The sequence below is a fragment of the Aedes albopictus genome, chromosome 3 (genome assembly GCF_035046485.1).
Source record: "Aedes albopictus strain Foshan chromosome 3, AalbF5, whole genome shotgun sequence".
Classification (NCBI taxonomy): domain Eukaryota; kingdom Metazoa; phylum Arthropoda; class Insecta; order Diptera; family Culicidae; genus Aedes; species Aedes albopictus.
Window position 1 is genome coordinate 79,702,702 of NC_085138.1, and position 23,373 is coordinate 79,726,074.

At 36.7% G+C, this 23,373-nt stretch overlaps 2 protein-coding genes across 4 annotated transcripts in view; both read right to left on the reverse strand.

The window, feature by feature from the left end:
• LOC134289966 (uncharacterized) overlaps positions 1-23,373 on the reverse strand; it is a 269,170-nt gene that overhangs the window by 141,787 nt on the left and 104,010 nt on the right. The window lies entirely within an intron of this gene.
• The window catches only part of LOC109413710 (dual specificity tyrosine-phosphorylation-regulated kinase 1B), a 295,072-nt gene that overhangs the window by 139,471 nt on the left and 132,228 nt on the right, over positions 1-23,373 (reverse strand). The gene's annotated exons all lie outside the window — the stretch shown is intronic.

Consider the following 23,373-nt stretch of genomic DNA (forward strand, 5'->3'; position numbering starts at 1 on the left):
GCTCAGAATGACCGAACGCCGCCGGGGGCACAATACTTTTTCCAAAACAATTTCGCAGACAATTAAATAAACGAAACAATTTCAAAACGACCAATCGATGGGCGGTTGTGCAGTGTGCACGTTTGCGATGTGGTCGTTGTGTTCGGTTGGTTTGGTACAGGATTAAAAGGGTTAGAAACCGTTTTTTTGGCTGCGGATTTCTGCTTTGTCGGCAAATTGTTTTATTTAGTTTAGTAAAACAGAAAGCAAGACAGGAGGAGGGGAATGGGAGAAATGGGAAATTGGAAATGAAAGCTTGTATTGTAGATTTCGAGCGCCAAATTGAAACCTTTGAATATTCATAATTTGTTTCATATAAAACATGTGAGTAAAACTGTTATTGCTCATACAATTTGCAGTTTCAAGATAACTCAAACCACTTTGTAACTGTCAATCCTACCGAGTACAGATTCCATCAGTGTAGAAATCAACTGTTGTTGCGGGAGGAATACATACCTGGAATGAAAAAGAAGAAGACTTTTTAGAACACTATTGAACACTGTTAACAATTTTGAAGATTGTTGTTTAAATGTGATAACAGTAATACTTTCGACAAAGACCTTTCTCAAAAAGTTGTAGTGTATCACGCAATTACCCATAAAGCGTTTTTTTTACCAATTCTAACGCATGAAGATTATATTATCGCATCATCATGCAGCGGCAAAGCTAAAAATCTAAGAACCATTGACCTACGATATTTGACAAATTCCAAAACGATATTGGTGATGCTAGATCAAATGCTTTAGAATTAGAGGTGTAAGTCGTTTAGGCGTGCTCCAGTCAAAGGAAACTTTACGTCAAATGTATAGTCTCTCTCTGTTTGTCCTTTGTCTCATTTTATGGTAGCGAACAGGTAGCAAAATAATAGTGACTTTAGTGACCAAAATTATCAAAAAACTGATCAAATAGTGACTGAATAGTGACCTCAAAACTCTGCTATTCTGCTATTATCAACGCATTTCGTGGCATTTGCTCATCTGCGTTGTCTTTTCACTAGGCAATACGTCTACCAATTGATGTTTATGGGCTTGCCGGACCAAGTCATGTAGCTAAGCCAAACACCCCACCTACAACTGTTGGGTAGGCACCATTGTCCCGCCCACTGGTCTTTTACAGCTAGTTGTAGGTGCATGTGTGCGTGTAAGTATTGGTGTGTGTGTTAGTGTTGGTGTATTGTAGGCGCCAACTCGTTCTAATCCACTCTGATTGCTAACACCCTATTGAACCATTACCCTTAAATCTGGCAATCTATGAAATAGAATGAGTTAAGCGCCTGTACATAACAGTTAGTTAAATCAAACAAGGAATATTAGTATTAAAGCGAAGATACAACGAAACAACGCCCCGAACCTCGAGAGCACAAACTCCAAGAACCAAATGACAGGCTGCGCCAACAGTCGATCGACTGGCCACCACCAGTGAATAACCAATCGAGCAAACCCCCCAGCACAAACCGCCATCAGCTCTCCCGACCTGCGCCCAACAAATCCGAGGCACAGCCCAGCTATAGCTTCACCCCGCTCGTACAGCCGAAACTGACCTAGGGTAGAGAAGGGTCTCTTTCCACTCCAAGCCGGACTCAACTGCACCCACAGGGCAGCGCACCCCACACACACCGCACTCATGCATCCATCACGACCCGAGCCGCACGGTCACCTGGGTTGCTTCTATCTGCATGACCTCACCCAACCCGTAACGCAGATTTTAAATCCCTCTCTTGCATTACAAAGCAGTCCCTCTTCCCAAAGTCTGTGCGTGGTATAAATGAGATTATAAAGCTGAAGAAATCGTCACCAACACAACCGCCAACAATGAGCACTCAATGGTGTCGGAAGAATCAATGACGACCCCCTCAGTCCCAAACCCAATTATCCTACACTACCCAAGTAACCACAATGCTGAAGCCGTACGCACTGCACGTACGAAGTACATACAGACCTACCCGCACCGCCTAAATAAACCACCAAGGCCGAACACAAGCGAAAAGCGGCGCCACCACTGTTGAACCACGACTATACCAGTAGGTATAATCGCAATTAAGCAATCGTAGATCCATTCCCCGCTCCTACTCAGCCCTAACGATCCATAGCAATGCTTGTCAATATATGCACCCCACACACGCAACCCCCACAACCCAACAGTATGGTCACTTGAGTATCCCTGGGATTTTGATTACATGATGGTCAGGGATCACAGCCATCAAAACGTTCCACACTTTACCAGGGCTTGCGACCTGTAGCCATGATGATTTCCGCTATGGGAAACCATGATGGCTAGCGGTAGTGACTGAATAGTGACCTCAAAATTATTGGAAAATTTAATTTATATACTGAACATTCGATGAATTACGAATTCCCGAGAAAATAATGCATGATGTTTAGCTAAGCTCGAGAGTTTGTGCTCTGTTTGAATAATTCTTTTTTGTTTTGGAAAGTATTTGATTGAGGAAACCTTAAATATATTCTCCTATTTTCAAAAGTTGTGTTGATAACTGAGAGAGCCATTAGTCCCGGTTAAACAGTGAATCAGGACTTTAGGCGCACAAATCTCAAGAAGCAAGCTTCAAACAACAGTGCATTTTTTATTTTGTTCTTGCTCACTTGAAATAAGCTTAAAATAAAAAGATCAGGCGCGCTGATTTCGTTTACGATGAGATTTGTGTGCTCAAAATCGTGAGTAGATGCCAAAGTCGGTCATTGTGGCGGCCATAATGCGCTTCTAAAAATTCTGTCCTTAATAAGGGAACATTTACGTTATGCAAACTGATCACTCAGTTACATTATAATGAAATTTCCTCGAAATACATTTTGGCTTAAAATGAGGTTTGTAACCGACACCAGAAATGAACTATCCCTAGAGGTAGAAATCTAGCTAATTCTATATTGATAGCGTTACATCCACGATGGAAACCAGTTTAATTATCGCAACTGCAGGAAATATGTTCCGTGAAAATCTCTGACAGGTAGAAATTTTTGTTTATTTCTTTCTCTTACAGGTGGAAATCACAAACAAGTAACCAGGTGATAAAACACTCGTTTTCCGTATATGTGTGTTACTTTTATGCATTCCGGGTCATTTGGCCGAATGCCGTTTGACCCAGGGTTGTTACAACAGCGCGCATATCGCGAATTCCGCAGATTTCGCGATTTTCGCGGATTTGCCTCTAGAATTCGGCCCTCGCGCGGATTTGGCGCGAAATTGATTTTGCTGTACCATCATGCAAATTTTGTTGAGTGTACATGATTTTATTTGCATTATCGTTTTGTTGTGTGAGATTGTCTTCTTTTTATCTACCAACCAGCGAATGATGAATCCCGTCAAATTACTATGTTCTGTAAATCTTGCATGTAATAATACTAAAAGTTAGCCATTTTTGTGCTTGAAATAACTTCTATTCCCGTTGATATGAATCGTGAAGCCTTTGAATATTTGGATTATGTTTCGGTAATAATTCAATACGAAATTGATCTAAAACATTTGAAACTAAACCATCTTAGTTACATCAATGTAGTTTATTTCGTAGCAATAAACTTCATTTTGCATAATTAGCAATTTTGCAATGTACTTAAGAAAAACATGTTAGCACTTCCTCACCTTTATAAATGATCATAACATATCATATCTATAATTTAACGTATAATATAATCACTGACATAACATACAATATCTATTGGATTTGCGCGTTTGTAGTCAGTATTTAGTCCCCAGCTCCACGCTGACGCAAGTCGTACACGCTGACGAAACAAAAAAAAATCAATCATCAATTGCTTCTAAAAATTTCATTACATTTATTTCTTAGGAATCCATGTCTGGCGTAATTCATCCATCAGAAGCCACTAGAAGAGTTCCCGTAAGAATAGAATAAAGTTGGAATTTTCAGAGAGATCTACCACATAGGTCTAGAGGCATTTCTAGTAAATCTAGAAAATCTGTCGAGGCACCATGAAGGAAATCTATAAAAATGCATACAATCCCTGTGAAAACTTTGGAAAAAAACCCTTGGGTTATCTCTGAAGGATTTTATGGATAAATAACTGGGGAAATGCTGGAAAAAATCCTGAAGGAATTTTAAACCAGTAAGGAAATCTTTAAAAAATTGCAACATTGTCTTTCAGGAATTTCCCCAGAGTTTCCTCCAATGATTGCTGTAGAGATTTTTTAGTAGTATAACTGCGTAGGAATTAGAAATTTCATTTTTTTTACGGGCATTCCTCTTGTCACTTCTTCAGTATTTCCTTAAGGCGCTGTCCATTAACTACGTAAACTCCTTTTTGGCTATTGCAGAACCACCCCCGTTCATCCTCACAGACTTTGTCCATACAAAATTTTCGAAATAAAGTATGAAATAAGTATGAAGCGTAGACTTTGACCTTACACATTCCCTGCCCTCTAAGAGTTTACATAGTTCATGGACGAGTCCTAAAGTGTTTTCCATGGAGAATAATTATCTAAAGTTTCATAATTAATTTCTAAGAATTAACCAACTCAAATTCATACTCATTATTTTGAGAATGCTTCAAAAAAGTTTGTATCAGGTAATGTATTTAAAAACTTCATGAATTCTCCCGTTTCATTCAGGTCTTTTCAAGGGTTTTAGGGATACACTGAAGTTTTTTTACGCGGTCCGTCCTGAAAAAACCGCGTTATTTCAAGACCCGTCGTAAAAAAAAAACCGCGTTATTTCAAAAACCGTCGTAAAAAAAATCCGCGGTTTTTCAAAAACACGCGTAAAATAGTCAGCATCACATCTAACGTGACTTGACTTTTTTTACGACGTTTTTTTAAATCACGCGGTTTTTTTTACGACGGGTCTTGAAATAACGCGGTTTTTTTTACGACGTTTTTTTTTAAAATAACGCGTTTTTTTACGCGGTAGTCCGTGACATTTACCTTAAATATACGAAAAATAGCGGTTTTTCCGTGACTTTCTTGCAGAACTGATACAGCCGCACAAATTTTTCATATACCATATTCTCAGGTTCAGCTTCTAAAATGAGCTGTAGGTGATAGAATTTAGATATGACGAAATGATTTTTCAACACTGCATCAAACACATGAAATTTGACTACTGAGACGGAATGAAACCGTTGTTAATTTTATATTACTGCAGTGGGCGAATTCCAACGTAAATTCGATTCGATTTGTTCCATTGCACATTAGCAAGAAAATTTCCTTTTCTTCGAAGAGATTATGCGCCGGAATTCACCCACTGATCTCATGTTTTTCAATAGTCATGAGGGCACTACAATTATAGATTCTCGAGACAAACAACTGATGCTACAACTCATACAGAAATATTCTAAAATATCAGGACAAAATCACTGAATTGATTTATGTTCTAACTTTTATGGAATTTTGTGAGCAATTTCGTGCCTCAGAAGAATTATCCTCCCTTTCCCTCATGACGGCAAATATGGGCGTGACCAGCAATGGATGGGTGTTATTTTTTAACATAATAGTTTTTTAACAGTTACACAGTTTAACAGTTGTAATTGGAACAATAGTTCAAAAGTAAATTATGATAGCTTTCAGTTGCAATCTAACAATTACTCCATTACTATGCAATACATTCGAGTAAAGATTCCGTAAAAAAACTTGCGGAACTGGAAGTTTTAATCGATTAAAATTGCTGAAATTCTAGGAGATTTTAAACCGATTGCAGATAAAAGCGCTGGCATATGCCTCGACAAGAAATTCTCGGAAGAATTCTTGCTGAAATAAATGTGAAGAATAATGAAGGCATTCATACTGCATTCCTGAAAAATGTAGCCAAATGTTTCAGGAATTTAATGAACCTTTAAATTCTTAATGAAACCTATGGATTCTTATCAAAAACAGATTGATCGATCAACTCAGAGATGAACAAAAGAATCATAAAAAAATGTGTAAAGAAACGTTTTGAACAAACTCCTGGATGCATTGCAAATAATACTCTTGAATAAACTCCACCAAGTTTTGTTTCTCTAAATTGAACAATAAAATATCACGTGCATGTCGATCATACACTATTTCAAATTTCAGCGAAAAGCTGTTTAACAAATGATATTACAAATACATCCAGTAATTTCATCGGAAATTCATCTCGCATTTGCAACAAACATTTTTCTGCAAACTTTAAAATTATGTATTTTAAAACTCGAGATAAATCAATTCAGTTTATCAGATCAAAATACGATAACACACAGTACAATGCACTGTGTGTTATCGTATTTTGATCTGATAAACTTATTTCGCACATTTAATCATTATTAGTTTTTGAACAATGAGAGTCTAATAAAGGTGGGAAGAAAATACTTGTGTATACATTTTTCTTTCCTTACTAATACATATCCAATCCATCTTTTCTTCTTCCCCACCTGTAATATACTTTCATTGGTTTTTGAATTCGTGGACATTAAACTGATTTTTGAATTCGTGGACATTAAACTGATTTTTTTATTGTTGTGTTACTATTAAAAAGTATAATAATTTAGAAATTCATCTATAAACTTAGGTACAAATACATCTTCACTTCTCGCAAATACGATAAAACACTAGCTATAAGTCGGCATAATAATGATTTATCAAGCGGCTCAGTCGAAATTTTTTTTAAGGCAAGCTTTATGAGAAAAATTTGAGCATTAATTTCGGCATTGCCCGTATATCAATGTTGTCAGATTTACGAAAATAGTGACTTTAGTGACCATTTTACTGAAAAAAGTGAGTTAAGTGACTTTTTCATGCAAATAGTGACTGACTCGAAAATAGTGACCAAATCACTAAAAAGTGACTCGCTACCAGGCCTGTCTATGCAACTAACTTCTAGTTAATAAAATCAAAAAACGGTGTAATGTGTTTTGCAATTTGTAGATTGAAAGCTTTTTGCGCAATATTGAAAACAATCAGAACTTTTGATAAAGCTGAACTTTCTACTAGCAATACCCAAGTTCCCGTGACATCTAGGCCTGAGAGAGCGTAGAGGTTTCTACATCTTTCTTAGGTGTCCAACTAATCGTCCTTTCCCATCCCTCAGCAGTCGTAAGGACGTGCCCAGGACAAATCTCGACAGTTGAAGGATTGCGTCAATGTTGTCTAAGGGTCAGAGATTAGCTCCAAATCTTTGTGCTTTGGTAAGGACGGGAAGGAAGCAACCCATCCAACAGCTGTCTAGGACTGCACCACTTACGAATCTGTGCGACTCGCTTAATGCTAATGCTAAAATTGCTGGTAAAGCTCATCCGTTTCTCGCTGATAAGTAACAGAGTTTTTTTTTAGACTTTAGTTCAGTGTATATTTTTATTTCTTCCGGAAGTCTACTTCTACCTCAACCGTTCCAACTTGTAACAATACTTAGGGGTCCATGACATTTTTTTTTGCTGCGAACCAGCAATCACCAAGTTCAAACAATGACAAAATCCAAGAAGACAAGCAATATCTCCGAAAAAGGAAGTGCCTGATTGAATTACCGTTCGCTGAAAGTGCTATCATTAACCTGCAACAACGATGGATAGCGACGACATCAATTCCCAACAATACCTACACACAGTCGACGACGATGACGGACGACGAATCCCATCTTTTGAACCCCGGCGCGCGTAGACAGCCAGCAAAACATCACATACATTCCCACAGCAGCACACGTCCGGATCATACGAGTATCTGATGTTTTGTTTTCTTCATAACACACTGACTGAGTAGATGGTTAGCAGCGGAAGGTAAGTACCTACCAATCATCGTCGTCAAGAAGTGACGAGACGGACGACGACGTCGTCGTCGTCCCAGAACAGCACGAGATTGAGTGATGCGTCATTTGCTCGGAGTCAGAGTACGACGGTGTCGTCGCTCAAGGACGACGCCGTCCGCCATCCGCCGTCCCATCCCAGATCGTCTACGAGCTACGGAGACAAGCAGCGCAATTGGGCGGCAACTGGTCTTGGTCTTTCGAATACATATTGGAACAAAAAAGGAAGTGGATACTCAAAGTTTGCTTGTCATCGCCACCGCCGTCGCCGAAGGATGCTGCCGTCAATCTCGGATGACGGAAATCGGTGGAGGTTCTTTTCCACGACCAGAACAAACAGAAGTATGCCGCGGTGATCGGTTTTATTCAGTACTGTAAGGGCGATGATTCTAAATTGAATTGATAAACAAGTTTGTGTAGAAAAATACCTAGAATTGAATGTGCTCGATGGCAATAACCATGCTCTAGCTCGAAGATCACCGATTTTCCAAAAACTTAAGGTGAACATATAACGAAGCCACACTTCCAATTTTACACAATCTGAAGAACCAATAACGATGGTTTGCGCTGAAAATTTGATGGATTGCTCACCACCAGATTTACAACCAAAAATTTCCCTTACTGAGTTGTAAAAAATGAGCTTGTTTACAAAAATATGTGTTCACCTGTTTCGGGAGCATTTTCTAACTCAGAGGTGGTAGTTCAATGTCGCGAGAAGGAAAGGTTTAAGTGGTTGGTGCTGTTTTTTGACAATCAAAGTTGATCATTGACGGGATTGGTAGTGTAATGGCCACCGTTTTTGATTCGTATTCAGATGGCCTTGGGTTGACACTTTGGCAATTTTATCCTACTTTGTATGTTCATAGTCATTAGCGTGGGTCATAGAGGTCGTTTTTTTATCAGATCAAGGTTTTTTTTTATCTATTTCGGATCCTGAGCGACTGTAGAATATTTGAGCGCGATCAGTTATGCCTACACTTTGCGCATCGCGATAGAAATTTGTATGGGGGTTTATATGAAAAAAAAACATACTTTTTTGCAATTTCCTTATTGAAATATAATAATGAAATTATTTTGAAAGTATGCAACAGATTATGTAAAAGTATAGCCTCAGATATCCTGAAAAACTTTCTTTGTCGAAGACCGCAAAGCGATCCGAGTCTTGTGACAAAAGTTATAACCTACTGATCGTCTGAATGTGCTTTACATTTACCATGTACAGGAATATCATCAATAATAAAATCTCACTTTTTGGCAGAAGTTGCCAAGTGTATAACTTTTTCCACATGCATCGGATCACCTTACGGTCTTCGACATATTATTTCGACACATCCTTGGCTATACTTTTTACTAGCGGTTATATGATGTACGACAATTTTGAGCAGCTTTCAAGAAAAATACGAAGAAGTATGTTTTCCCATGTAAAATCTCATACAAACTTTAATCGCGATGCGCAAAATGTAGGCCAAATCATTCATGCCCAAATTTTGCACAGCCGTTTGAGACCTCCAAGGGCACCTTAAAAGCATTGAATCTGATCAATTTTATTTTTTCCATACAACGTTGACCCACCCTAATATTCATATACCTTAAAACGGGGTAACTTAGATAGATTTCCAGAAAATTTCATTAATATTTTTCCATGCAACAGTATTTTCCCTAGTTTTATATTTTAAAAACAAGTACTGGGGCATCAGCTATCAATTGCACTTGAAAGATTGGATAGTTTCAATATTTTGAGTGACCCATGATTTTCATATGAGCGAGAACCAAAGAATTTCATTTTAGGGATACTTTGACGGTGCCTTGAAAAGCACATCAAACCTCAAACATTAATCACAGATTGAAATCTTAGGAGTATGAACATGATGGAAGAAGCTGTGTGGAACATATCAAATTGAATGTTTAAATCAAAACATGGAATTTTTACAAAATTCTACACATAAAAGTGAGTTTGTTCAGTACTCAGTGAATTTAGCTATCAAAAATCATTACCTATGTGAAAATATATTTTTACGGTACATAAACATATGATTAGTGATTACATGCTACATAGCGCATAGTGAGTTCTCTTTATTTAAATTTTCATAAACCAATTTAGAAAACAACAGTAACTACATGAAATTTCAAGGGCATTTTAGTCGTTTATCGGTGTATGGAGATTTCTATCCCAGTATATAAAATTGATTTCAACTCGAAAGAACACGCTTCGTTAAGAAATTCAAGACCAGATTTAGAATCTACTATGACCGGTCCACCGATAATAAGTGGCCATACATTGAAAAAAAAAAGGCAAAAAAAATTGTCGTTATTTTCGTCATCAACGCCTTCAAACAATCTGCTCAACAACAACGAGCAGATTGTTTGAAGGCGTTAACGAATGACGAAAATAACGACATTTTTTTTATTTTTGCCCAAAAAGTTTAGTGTAAGCTTGGTTTTAAAGAAAAAAACCTTTAAAATAGACTTTCATATGAAAAGTTTTCATCCACGTTTGGCATTTTCTCAACTCATTAAAATAATCATAGTTACACGATAAAATATACAATGCCTGCCGCAATATCAAAGTCACCCCATTTTACGGTACAAAAACATTTTTTTCGGAGAAACTAATAAAACGGATACGGGTAGCGTGAAGTGGCCCTAAATCAAGTTTTTAAATCGCAGAAAACAAGAACATTGACAAAACAAGATTAGCAATGTACTCAAAGGATTCACTAGGACAGAGGTTTTCGTGCCCAACTTAGTCTTGGATCCGTAACACTTAAGAACGAACGGAACGGTTGAGGAAATATCCGTCATTGCTTTGTTTCTACTAAGATGGTAATCTCAGATTCTACTGCATATGATGTTACAAAAACTTATCATTGTGTATGCTGATTGTTTTTCATCCTCTTCTGTGCGGTAGAAATCGAGATTACCATCTTCAAAATCGCGAGGCAAATTGTTAGAAAGAGAGGGAAGATAAGAAAAATAACACGGCGTCCCGTATCACCTTAATTAATGTTCTTATGTTTCTTTTTACACAAAAAAAATCGTAAGCTTGTGAAACCATACATGTGAGTAAAACCATACAACTATGAGGGCATCATGACTATAATTCATGATATCATACTATAATTCATGACTTGAAGATCGGTTTCCATGACCAAAAAAGTTTTTCTCGTTTTCCTAAATTAAATATAATGACGCTGCCATAAAAACATCACGATACGTCATTAAACCATACCTGACATAAATACAGAAAACTATGAAATAAACTAACGAGTTGGGGCACTCCAAGTGTTTATGCAAACTTGTATCTTTTTCGTCTCAATCAAAGCCGGTAATTGGAGGTGTTTCCAAATAAAATTGGATTTTTTGTTTAATACAACTTTCGTAGAGTAAACACAGGAAGAAAAAAAAAGTTAAAACAATAACAGCGCTGGTTGCAGGTGATAGAGGAAACGATTGGAACACTCATCGGTCGGGTTCAAACTACGCTGTAACCATCAATGTTCATACGACGGTTGAAACTGTTTAAGCATTTTTATTTTTAATTATCCATTCAGCCACCCGTCGTTATTATTTTTATTTATGTTTCAACCACTTAACCTAATTTAGAGCACTTTTGTTTACTAGGGCACTGCGTGAACGATTCCAATTGGCAGCTTCACTTACACTTTGTACAGCGCCTAAATGTATTCTATTCTAATTCTACTATATCGAACTGGTTGCCTTTGCGCTGCTGTCACTTTTCTACCATGTCCATGGTAGAATGATGAGCACGAGGATGATGATGTATGGCTCTTGCTCCTTTTCTACTCCGATTGGGGGTCCATTATGATTTGCCGTTAGCCGATATCCAAGTTTCCGGGTCAGTTAGAGAGCATATGCTCAGGATAGGGTCAGGTGTCAGCCGCTCACGGGAGGAAGAGCAACTGACGGAAAATTGCAAGTGCCGGGGCTAGGATCGAACTCATGACCACCCACTTACGAAGTGAACGTGTGACCACTACGCCACGGGCCCCGGCTATTATTGGAATTTGGAATGCCCATCGTCTATCACCTAAAGTGAATAAGTTCGTGGGAAGTTACCAAGCCGGTTCCATTGACGGCCGGCCGACAACGGACGAGATTTCCATCGTACGGAAAATCTTCCAGAAATGCCGTAAATACCAGGTCCCAACGCACCACCTGTTCATCGACTTGAAGGCACCATACGGCATACGACAGTATCGACCGCACAGAGCTATTGAAAATCATGGACGAGAACGGCTTTCCCGGTGTGCAAAACAGCAGCGTAAGGATTTCGGGTGAATTATCCAGTTTATTCGAATCTCGCCGGAGACTGCGACAAGGTGATGAACTCTCCTGCCTACTATTCAACATCGCCCTGAATGGTGTTATGCGACGAGCCGGGCTCAACAGCCGGGGTACGATCCTCACGAAATCCGGCCAATTTGTCAATTTTGTAGATAACATTGATATTATTGCTAAAACATTTGGAACGGTGGCAGAGCTGTATACCCACCTGGAACGTGAAGCAGCAAAAGTAATATTGGTGGTGGATGCGGTTAAAACAAAGTAGGGTTTTTGACCCCATTCCCGGTACTACAGGTAAACATGCATTACCTAAATTCACAACGAAACGACCGTTTTCGTCCACTTCTTCCATCTGAATCAGATACCTTATTGCGTGAACTTGTTGTTAACAGTGATTGTTGTGAAGATTTTCAGCCAGAACGTTGATTTCGAACGAGTTTACTGCACCTAGTCTAGCGCCAATTCCCGGCACCAGTGCAAAATCAAATGGGAAATCACTTCGGCACTTCTTTGTGCTGACGAAGTATCTATTTGTAATAGTTGTTTTGAGCACTTGTGCGGCTTCAGAGTGAACGTGTAGCTCATTGACTGTGGATCTCGTTGCGGAAATGTTGCGGTAAGTGATATCTTGATTGGTTTTGCTGTGAGGTGCCGGGAATTGACGCGGGTGCCCAAGTAGTTCGAAACCCTACATGCTGGCAGGTGGATTGTGCGATATTTGCCAGAAAACCATTCGCCAGAATGCCATTGGCCAGAAAGACATTTGCCAGAAAATACCATTTCCCAGAAAACCATTTGCCCGAAAGAACCATTTCCCAGAAAACCATTTGCCAGAATGTACCATTCCCCAGAAAGTACCATTTCCCAGAAAATTTCCATAGTTTTCAATCCAGAAGTGTTCCCAATCTAATGATAATTTAAAAAATTCTTATTGAAAAATAAATCGTGTTTTTTTTATTTGTTTGGGATCGATTAGCCCACAATAACGATCATAAAAATGTAAAATTTAATTTTTGTTCAAGTTTATTATATGCGAAAGTTAAATAAATTACCGGAACTGATGTAAGAGCAAACAAGAAATGATTTTGGAGTAACTTTTAAAGAAAAGCCTATAGTTTGAAGAAGGGCAAATCACTGTGAAACAAAAAAAAATGATGTGAACTTAAACCTTTCAAACTTCACAATACATTAAATCATCGATGTTATTCAAATACTTTATTTCGCACAACAGCTTATTTTTTCAATTAGAACATTTCCACAAATTTGTCTTGTGGACAAGTTGATCATGATGTGGATCCAATTGATCAAATATTATTTTGACGGAATTTCATCAATACTCATCAAAGATTTTCCTTTCTTCAACACATAGGATGTTCTTCCCAGCTTTTACTGATATGACATTTTTGGCTTTACTTATATTTTTCAAGATTCTCTGCTTTCAATTGAAAGTAATTTTTAAGCTTATTTTTGACAATAACAATAACATGATCTCTTTAAATAATAATTTTTGTGCCAAACAGCAAAAATTATCCGGGATTGTTGATCACACACTAAAATTAATCGAATACCATAAACAAAAACCTATTGGAAGCAACGAGCAAAATACACAGATATAATAACTCAAGTGACGGTTTTACCTATACCATTAGCCTGACTGTCACTGCCCGAAAGCCATTACCATTAGGCCGAATATCACTTGATCAAATGCTATAAAAAGCTTGTTCGTCAGGAAATTAATTCTAATAATTCCAGTAGAGTTTTTTCCTTCTTTTAATCATCTGCTGTTCTTTCTGGATGTACTTCTTAGTTTATTTGCGCCATTTCTAACCAATATATTCCCTTTTCACAGTAATTGTAACATGTGAATTCAACATATTTGGGTTTTGGTATTATGGCTGATGGCGCTCCGGTTACTGTTGTAGAATCTTAATATCAATGGTGTTAGGGCATTCGACTGAAGGCCGTTGGGTCGAATGTCATTTGGTCAAAAAGTGCCGAATGGCCATTTTGTTTTTCGTTTTCTCCTTTTATGCTGTTCAAATAACTGTTTAAGTTGGAGCTACTGTATTTTCACCATGAATCTTTCCTTCTTTTAAATATAGGAACAATAAACGGGTTTAAGATCGGTTATTTTTTTTCAATAATTAAACTATTAGTCCCGCAATACCAATATTGCTTTATGGTTCTAACATAATCAACAATTTATGTCAAAAACTAGTCTTACAATGAAACTAGAAAGAACAGCCTGCGTTTAGAAGAAGGAAAAATTCACTATTGGAACTAGTCAAGTAACCACGGTGCTGAAGCCTTATTGCATGCAGATATACGGTGTATTTAGAACAATCATTACTTTACATGAACATTTAAGGTTGGTATAAAGTGGAAATAGCAATTATGCGATTGAACTAAGATTCTACCAGTGTAATCTTAATTTGATTCTATAATTGACCATTTCCACTTCAAATCAACCTTAAAGTTGCATGTAAAGTAATGATTGCTCTAAATACATCGTATATCTGCACGCAAAAAGGCTTCAGCATCATGGTTACTTGGCGAGAGAATAGTTTAGTTGCAGAAAATTGATGTTCAACTAGTGAATTTTGACTTCTTTTAAACATAGGCTGTTCTTCTTAGTTAGTAAGACAAGATTTTGACATTAATAGTTGATAGCGGTAAAACAATACGGAAATATTACAGGGTGCGGCAGGAAAAAATGCGAAAAGTTCAAGGCACTATTACACGCTTAATATGGGATATATATGACTATTTTTTCATGACAGTGTATTAGTCAATGTCTATATTCTAGCACTGAAAAATAAAAATGATCATATTTGATGTTTAACATGTGATAATGTAGGCCTAATAAGCGGATATCAACAAACTGCGCGCCCAATGGTCATTACACAAAATGACTATAACAGTATCAAAATTAGCACAAATTTGATGAACAACCAGACCACACTGATCCAGAGCCATGTAGTTTCACATACCAGATGAAATAAGTAGGGTATGTGTGCCATCAGTAATCTCATGCTCCCATTTCCATCCTATTCGAAAACAAGCGATTACGGCACCGATTGACTCCGTTCTTTTTGTTTTCATGGGTGCTCACTTCTAACAAAAAATACAAAAATAAGAAACAAAACAAATAGCGCTTCAATCCTTTGTTTTTCGTGGGATGAAAATGGGAGCCACATGCTTAATAAGGGAACCAATACCCTACATATATTTGATGATATTGTAGAGAAAATCAAAAATTGTGTTTTATCAGATGCGAAATTTAGCGACCTGTGCGATTTTCTGCGGTTTGAAAATTCTGGTTGTCTTCATCTTCAGGCGCCGCCCTGTAAAGGGTAGTGACCAAAATGGGAAATTTTTTAATTAACTTTTCAGAAAACTAGCCTATCATAGATCATGGAACGTTGAAACATAGATTGGTTAATGTCAAATAGACGAAAATGAGGTTTTAAGTTGAAAAACACTTTCGCATTTTTTCCTGCCGCATACTGTACAACGGAAATATTACGAACAAATTTAAGAAACCGTCCCGATTCCTGTTCCATAATCACTGAATAGCGGTTCGTGATCACCATTCTATCCATTGACCAATCGGCCTAATGTACTTCGGTCAGCAGTATTTTCACCATACCAGATGTTTGAGGACCTATGCACTTATAGTCTATTTTACGGAACGACAACAGTGTTGATATTGATATTCACACTCACGGGCTTGGACGCGACCTCCTATCAAATTTTCATTCATGAAATGAGTGATCAGCTGATCCAAAACGTCCCGTAAAATGGCTCATAGCCTAGTTACATCAAAGTCTCACGCTTAATATCATACAGGCGTATCTGTAATGATCGATTTCTCTTCGTCGATTTTCTCTTTGCTTAATAACTACCGGTGAATCATTTCCAGTTGTTTTCGTTGTTCTAGCCCTAGTCGTCCTTTATCGAAACAAACCAAGAGATCATCCTAGCAATGAACTAATCAAATTATTGTAAAAGATTGAAACTGACGACATTTTTTATGTTAATGGACTGGAATTAATTCTTAGGAAATGAAGAAAATTTCTATTTGCCCGAAATTTTTAATATTAAATTCTGGGGACTGGTACATTCTGGCAAATGGTACTTTCGGGAAAATAGTATTCTGGCAAATGGTACATTCTGGCAAATGGTTTTCTGGCAAACGGTTTTCTGGCAAATATCGCACAATCGGCAGGTGGAACTGAACGAGACAGGAAAAGCCTTGGCAGCAATCCCGAGCAGAGTCTGGCAACAAAATGATAGCAAATCTAAAACTCGATTTGTATTCAACAGCAAATTGATATCACATTTTGATACAAGTTGGTCTTGACTAAATTTGATTTCAAACTTAGATTTCGTTTTGCTGTCTCTTCAAACTATTTAAAAAAATAAGTTTTTAAGTTATTTCATAACTTCCAGGCAATTTTGTATAATATCTCTAGGAATATACCATTAGTGTAATTATCTTATGGCATTTAGGATTTGATATCAATCGCAAAACCCCTATATTTAACGATTTTTCCATTTTTGCGCACTGATAGCAAAAACAGTTATCAATTTGCTATCACTGATAGCAAGAATTGTTTTCAACTTGCTGTTACGGGAACATTTTTCTGCTCTCATTTTTGATGTTTTAACCGTTAAAACGACCAAAACGACAACAACCTGAGTTATCATAATTTGCAATATCACAACATCAAAATTTGTTTTCAATTTGCTGTCAGACTTTGCTCGGGATGTTACGATAGACGGGGATACTTTCGAGGTGATGGAAGAATTCGTCCACCTCGGTTCCTTGCTAACGGCGGGCAATAACGTGAGCCGTGAAATACGAAGGCGCATTATTAGTGGTAGTCGTGCATACTACAGGGTCCAGAAGAAACTGTAGTCAAAAAAGATTCACCCCCGCACCTAATGTACCACCACGTACAAGACGCTAATAATTCTACCATGTCGATGGTCCTTTCTCCATTCTCCCGTACGGTTCGGTAGGAATGACCAGCAAAAAAGAGAGAGGACGCATCAGGATTTTTGTCAGAATGTTTTCAGTTAATAAATATCGGTTATTGTCACAGCTTGTGTGTATCGGAGTATCATCTTTGTAACCGTTCGTGTACCATTCGGTATGACGAGTAAACTAAGATGCGTAATAAAACCTAAAATGTTAATAGCGGTGTATAGTAAGTCTAACCTAAGTTAAGCTTCATCCTCAATCCGTATTTTTGGCTGAAAGTTAATAGAAGAACAAGAACCGTGTCGGGTGTGCCTTCTTGGGGATTTGATACTATAGTATAGGTATATAGACTGTTTCAGAAATTATAAATACACTAACGATTAACTGCCATTTCAATTTGAGCATAATATCCAAAAAAGTTTCTTCTAGCTCTTATTGTAAACATGCTAACGAAGCAAATAATACCAATTTTGTTGATGTTTCTGGTAAAAGTTAAAAAATAGGGCTCTGTAAACTAGATGATTAAAATTTGAAGTTGCACAAAGTGGTCAAAAAATATAGCATAGTAGAAAAGAAAAAAATCTCACAGATAAAATATTTAATTTCCAAACACAATAAAAATGGCTGTATCGATAATAAAAGATATTTCTCGATTGGTAAGAGTAATTTTAACTGGAATATTTTATCAAGAACCACCATTACGGGCCTTCTCTTTTTTTTTTTTTTTGAAGAGTGACCAGGTGGAGCTGCAGGAGCTGATAGCAAAGCCTGGACCCTTTCCCAACTTTCCCCCTACTAGGACCAATACTCACGATGGACTAGACGATGTCCTCAACTTGAGCAAAGTGTGTAGTAATTAGCATTGGGTCGTAGTAGTTTTTAAAAATACTGTTTTTAACTTTTCCCATCGCACTAATAGTGTTTTGATCGAATGGAAGCTCCAAAGATGATTTGATAATTGAACAATATTTTAATAATCGAAAATCTCCGAGGTCACTGGACAGCATTCAGAGATAAAAAAAGGTTGTCTATGTCTATGTTAACGCCTTCAGAGTACTATTCTTAAGAAATATACAAAGAGCAAAAAGAAAAAAATGTGTCGTAGTTAATTTTTAAAGATTTGATATTTCTGAAAATTATTCGAAGACAGCTACCAGAGCTAGCGTTTTTAGCCGATATGGGCAACTAGTTTTTCTGACAGCTCCCCCAAACAATAATCAGATAATATCCTCAGTTTTTTTAAAATACATTCTGAAAATTATTTCAAGCTGATTACCAATAGTGTCAATAACCGATGTTAGTCATTGACAGCACCAGCATCATCCCCAAATAACTCTCATATTAGTGTTAGATAACACTTTTTGAGCTTCCATTCGATATTGTAAAGAAATTTGTCAAACCCTATTAGTCAAAATATAGTCAATAATGTATCAAATTGTGTTTCTAATTTCGCTAGTCGCCTTCTGCATATCTGTGATCATCTCAGTCCAAAGTAATATTATATCCATCGTAGCCCTTTACATTGTCAACCGTCCTAAGTCCTTACTAAATTCCTGCTTTTTTGATCAGTGAAATAATACCGTCTAAGATATAAAAACAGAAAAGTTCAGTCAACTGATTTTTGTCAAAAATAAAAATGATAATGATTATTTGTCAACTTTTATAAATTCACAAAACCCATAAAAATAAGAAATACAAATATAAACTCCTATAATCAACAGTTTTATCTTTACCTAATCAGTCCATAATTTTCTAATTGTAATGAATCTAATCTGTAAGGCTGTAAGTCAACTTATCCTAGCGTCCCCTGTCCTGTGTACTAACGAATTCAAGTAACGAATGATGAGTGTAACGCAGAGCCTCCTCTACCCACTCTTGCGTTACGTTAAATTTAACAACTATTGTTAAATTTGAGAAAAATCAACGAATGCAAAGATTAGGTCTATGCAAACTGAATTATAACTTGTCTTTGACTTGTGATAAATGCACGACGGATACTCCTTTGGTTCCCATTAGCACTTACGGCCGATTCCTTCACTTGCGCTCAACTCGTAAACCAGATATATCTAGCTCAAAGTTCAAGCGGTGGTGAATAAACTGGCGCCAAAGTGCTAATGGGTTAAGCCCTCCCATCGCGTCAAGATCGAATATCCAGGGGGAGGGAAGAACCACCATTACGGGCCTTCTCAATACAATTTTTTTTTGTTTCAAATTTCTCAACAACACCAGTAGCAACAAACGTTAAGCAAACGAATGTCTTAATTACTGCTTAGGGCCGATTTCTTCACCCGGGCTTAAATTTTAAACCAGGCTTAGCAACATTTTAAGCCGGGCTTAACTTTTTTTCAATTTCTTCACCTCGGCTTAACCACTAAACCCGGTTTAATAAAGCTACGGTTTACGTTAAGTGTGGCTTATTTTAAGCGGTGCTCTGAGGTGGCTTAGCAGCGCTAAGCCAGGCTTAAACCGCAAATTGCAGAGTTTGGGTTTCTTCACCTGCTTCATAAATAAATTTTTGAAACGGCAGAAAATATTTTTTTAAGAAACCTATACACTTATGAACGATAAAATTGTAAAACGTTTGGTTACGGATGGAGACGATGATAAAGAAAATGATAATCTATAGCCGGCGGGTCGTCAATATAAAATATTCACATCGGGTTTGGGACAATCAAGTTTTTACATTAGATTGAAAGCCTTCAAAAAGGCACCGTGTTGATAGTTTTAGAAATTTGTCATACTGATTTGAAAGTCGAAAGTACGTTTGCATTGAAGCTTCTATTTATTTTAACCCGGTCCTTCCATAATTTCGGGTCACAATAAACATTTTCGTCTTTTATGGTTCAAGAGATATTATATTTTTTACAAACAAACTTAGGATGACACTCAAAAAAAAAATCTTCTAATACCTTTTAATACACTGTTTTTTTTATAAAAACTTAGTTCAAAGAACGTTTAGCCCATCGAATATTCAACATTTTGACTCATAATTCTAAATATAAAAAGTTTTATTCGTGGTGTACTTCTAAACATGACTTATTTTGAATACCTAATAGGGTGACGTTGGATATTATTGGCAGGTTTGTCCTCTCCGTCGTGGGAGTTTTTTGTCGGCCAAAATGCATGATACATTGCCATACCATTCATCTTACTTTGGAAGGATTTGAGGCCAACTTTGAGTTCAATAGGTTTCTAAAAACCTCCCGTGACGAAGAGAACAAAACTGCCAAAAATACGACGCAAGTGGATTTTAAATATCTTTTTGCAACTCAGCACTCTCTCTTCTTGGCGTAACGTCCTCATTTGGACAAAGCCTGCTTCTCAGCTTAGTGTTCTATGAGCACTTCCACAGTTATTAACTGAGAGCTTCCTCTGCCAATGACCATTTTGCATGCGTATATCGTGTGGCAGGCACGAAGATACTCTATGCCCAAGGAAGTCAAGGAAATTTCCTTTACGAAAAGATCCTGGACCGACCGGGAATCGAACCCGTCACCCTCAGCATGGTCATGCTGAATACCCGTGCGTTTACCGCCTCGGCTATATGGGCCCTTATTTATATTTTATTTATACTTGCCGTATCACAACGGACTAGTTTATCGTACTATACCAAACAATTGCAATATGATTCATAATGCAACTGATTTCGGTTGTATAATGAATCATAATGCAATTGTTTGATCCACAGCCCGAGTTGTCACGGCAAGAGCTTGCTAAATTGTCACGGTTTTGCTTGATCAAAATTTAGTGTCTAGCATGATAGAAGACATGACTTTTCCCATCGAACCACCGCGAAGCATGATGATACTGATAGAAATGATCATATTCTAGTGATTTGTTTTTCATTGCAAAAATGTTTTGCAAGTCGTTGCAAAACTCGATTTTTAAAGCGCACATTTAATCCCATTTTTTTCATGATGAATATTAATACGACACGATTGGTGAAGTACTAGATTTGTTGTAATGAGCTGAATTTTTGTATGGTGAGAAGGTGGATTCTTCGTTTCTGCAAGAAAATCGCCTAAACATTTTTAAAATAAAGTATTAAAAACATCAACGAATGGAATAAATGTAGAATAAACTGTTTCTATTAAGGGATTTCAGTTTCTAGTGTAACTTGAACTTTGCTGTGGCTTTCATTGAATGTACACAGTTCATAATTTTAAACATATTCGAAAAATGGTCTGAACTCTGGAGCATCTCACGACAAACACATTTTCAAAAACTCACTATCGAAATGCAACTTTCGGCGATTATGGATATCACAACATAAAATCAACATTGCAACGCCTTTTCTGCAATGTGGCACTCCAACTTTGTATAATTAGAGGCAAATTCGAACACCAAATGTTGTGGAACGATCATATTTAATACAGTGTATCAAACAATTGTCCGTACAGTAATTTTTTGGTCAAAATAATTTTTCATTCAAATGATCATAACTTTTTTATACATCAATCAAATACGCTTAAATTTTTATCAATCATGAACCATATATCAAAGCTCCATTGGTGAAATTTTGGGCGGGATCGAATAAGTTTTCTGAAAGTTATAGAAGTTTTAGTAAAACTTACAAGATTTTTGTACACATTTTTAAAACATTGTATCTCAATATGTACTCGATGAAACTTTTTAAATTTTTTCTGTGATACACCTTATACCTAATGCTTTCATATGCAGCTTTGTTTGAGGTTTTATATTCACTACAAAAAATATGAAAAATATGTATATGTTCAGAGTGTCCTTTGGAAATTTACCACATTTTGATCAATAAAAGTGCCAAGTGTTTGCAGCGTTTTTAAACTCTCTTAATGTAATATTTTTATACAGGACCTACTAAACTACATATGAATAGTAGGTCCTATGTATTTTTCATTCAGTTAATATACTTTTATTAGTGGAAAACGTTTGGCAGATTGTATGTGCAAAATATGGTAAATTTTTAAATATCGTCAACTGCATAAGCACATTTTTCATATTTTTTGTAGTGAATATAAAACCTCTGAAGTTCCTGCATATGAAAGCTTTAGGTATCAGCTGTAACACAAAAAAAATTTAAAAAGTTTCATCGAGTACACACTGAGATATGTTTTAAATATGTGTTCAAAAATCCTTTAAGTTTTTCTAAAAGTTCTATAACTTTCAGAAAACTTATCCGATCTCGCTCAAAATTTTACCAATGGAGCTTTAATATATGATTCATGCTTGGTCAAAATTTCAGCGTTTTTGATTAACGTATAAAAAAGTTATGATTATTTGAATGAAAAAATATTTTGACCAAAAAATTGCTGTACGGACAATTGTTTGATACACTGTAGGTACTAAATCGTAGATCATCGATACTAGCGTTGGGTAAAACATCAACAGTCTAGGTAGATCATTATTGTTAATTTCCTTCTGTATCCGGAAAAAATTACCGAGCGATTCCGCTTTTCCTGCTAAAATTTCAGCGGATGTTTTGTTGTTGTTACTCCATACTGGCATTTAAAAATATCGGCGGCTTAAAATGACGTTTCCATTGGAAAGTCACTGGAATGATATGGGAAATTTCGTTAAGCTTGGCTTAGCGTAAGCCGTCGCCTTTATTTGCTAAACCGGTGTGAAGAAATGCAAATATTTAAACCTGGCTTAAGAATTTGGCTTAACTTTAAGTGTGGTTTAGGATAAACCAGGCTTACGTCGTTAAGCCGGGTAGGTGAAGAAATCGGCCCTTACTGCATTCGTTTTTATGGTATGACAAGCTTTGCCATCTGAAGGATCGAATGAGCTGAAAAAATAAGTTTGTTTAGATTAAATGCGTTCAGGAAAGCTAAGAAACTGTGTGGTAGTTCTTATGTTCCGTAGAAAACCTTAAAAAAATAAGAAACTTGATCTCCGAAAAAATGTTGTGGGAATGCCTTTATCGATTTTTCCCAAATTTTGATCAAGGCATTACTTAGACAACTTGTTGAGAAAGCGAATGTGATAAAAATTTAGATAATTTTTGGTATTTAGTGATAAATAATGTTGAAATCATTAAAAAACACCTTTGTGCAAATGAAAATTTGAAAAATTAAGTTTTTTGTAAGATAACACGACTGTTCTTTAAAATATCAAGACAATTGAAAGGAAATATAAAAATATGGAGTACAATATGCTATACTCTGAAACAAGTTGGTAAAAATCATTAGAACAGTTCATTTCATTGAATAAACAAAGTGTATTTATAATTTCTGAAACAGTCTATACATACTATGAATATCCTGCATATTTATACGAGATTTGTAACATTGATTTTTGGAGCAATCCCGACTTAACTCCATTAAATGAATCATGCCCCGCG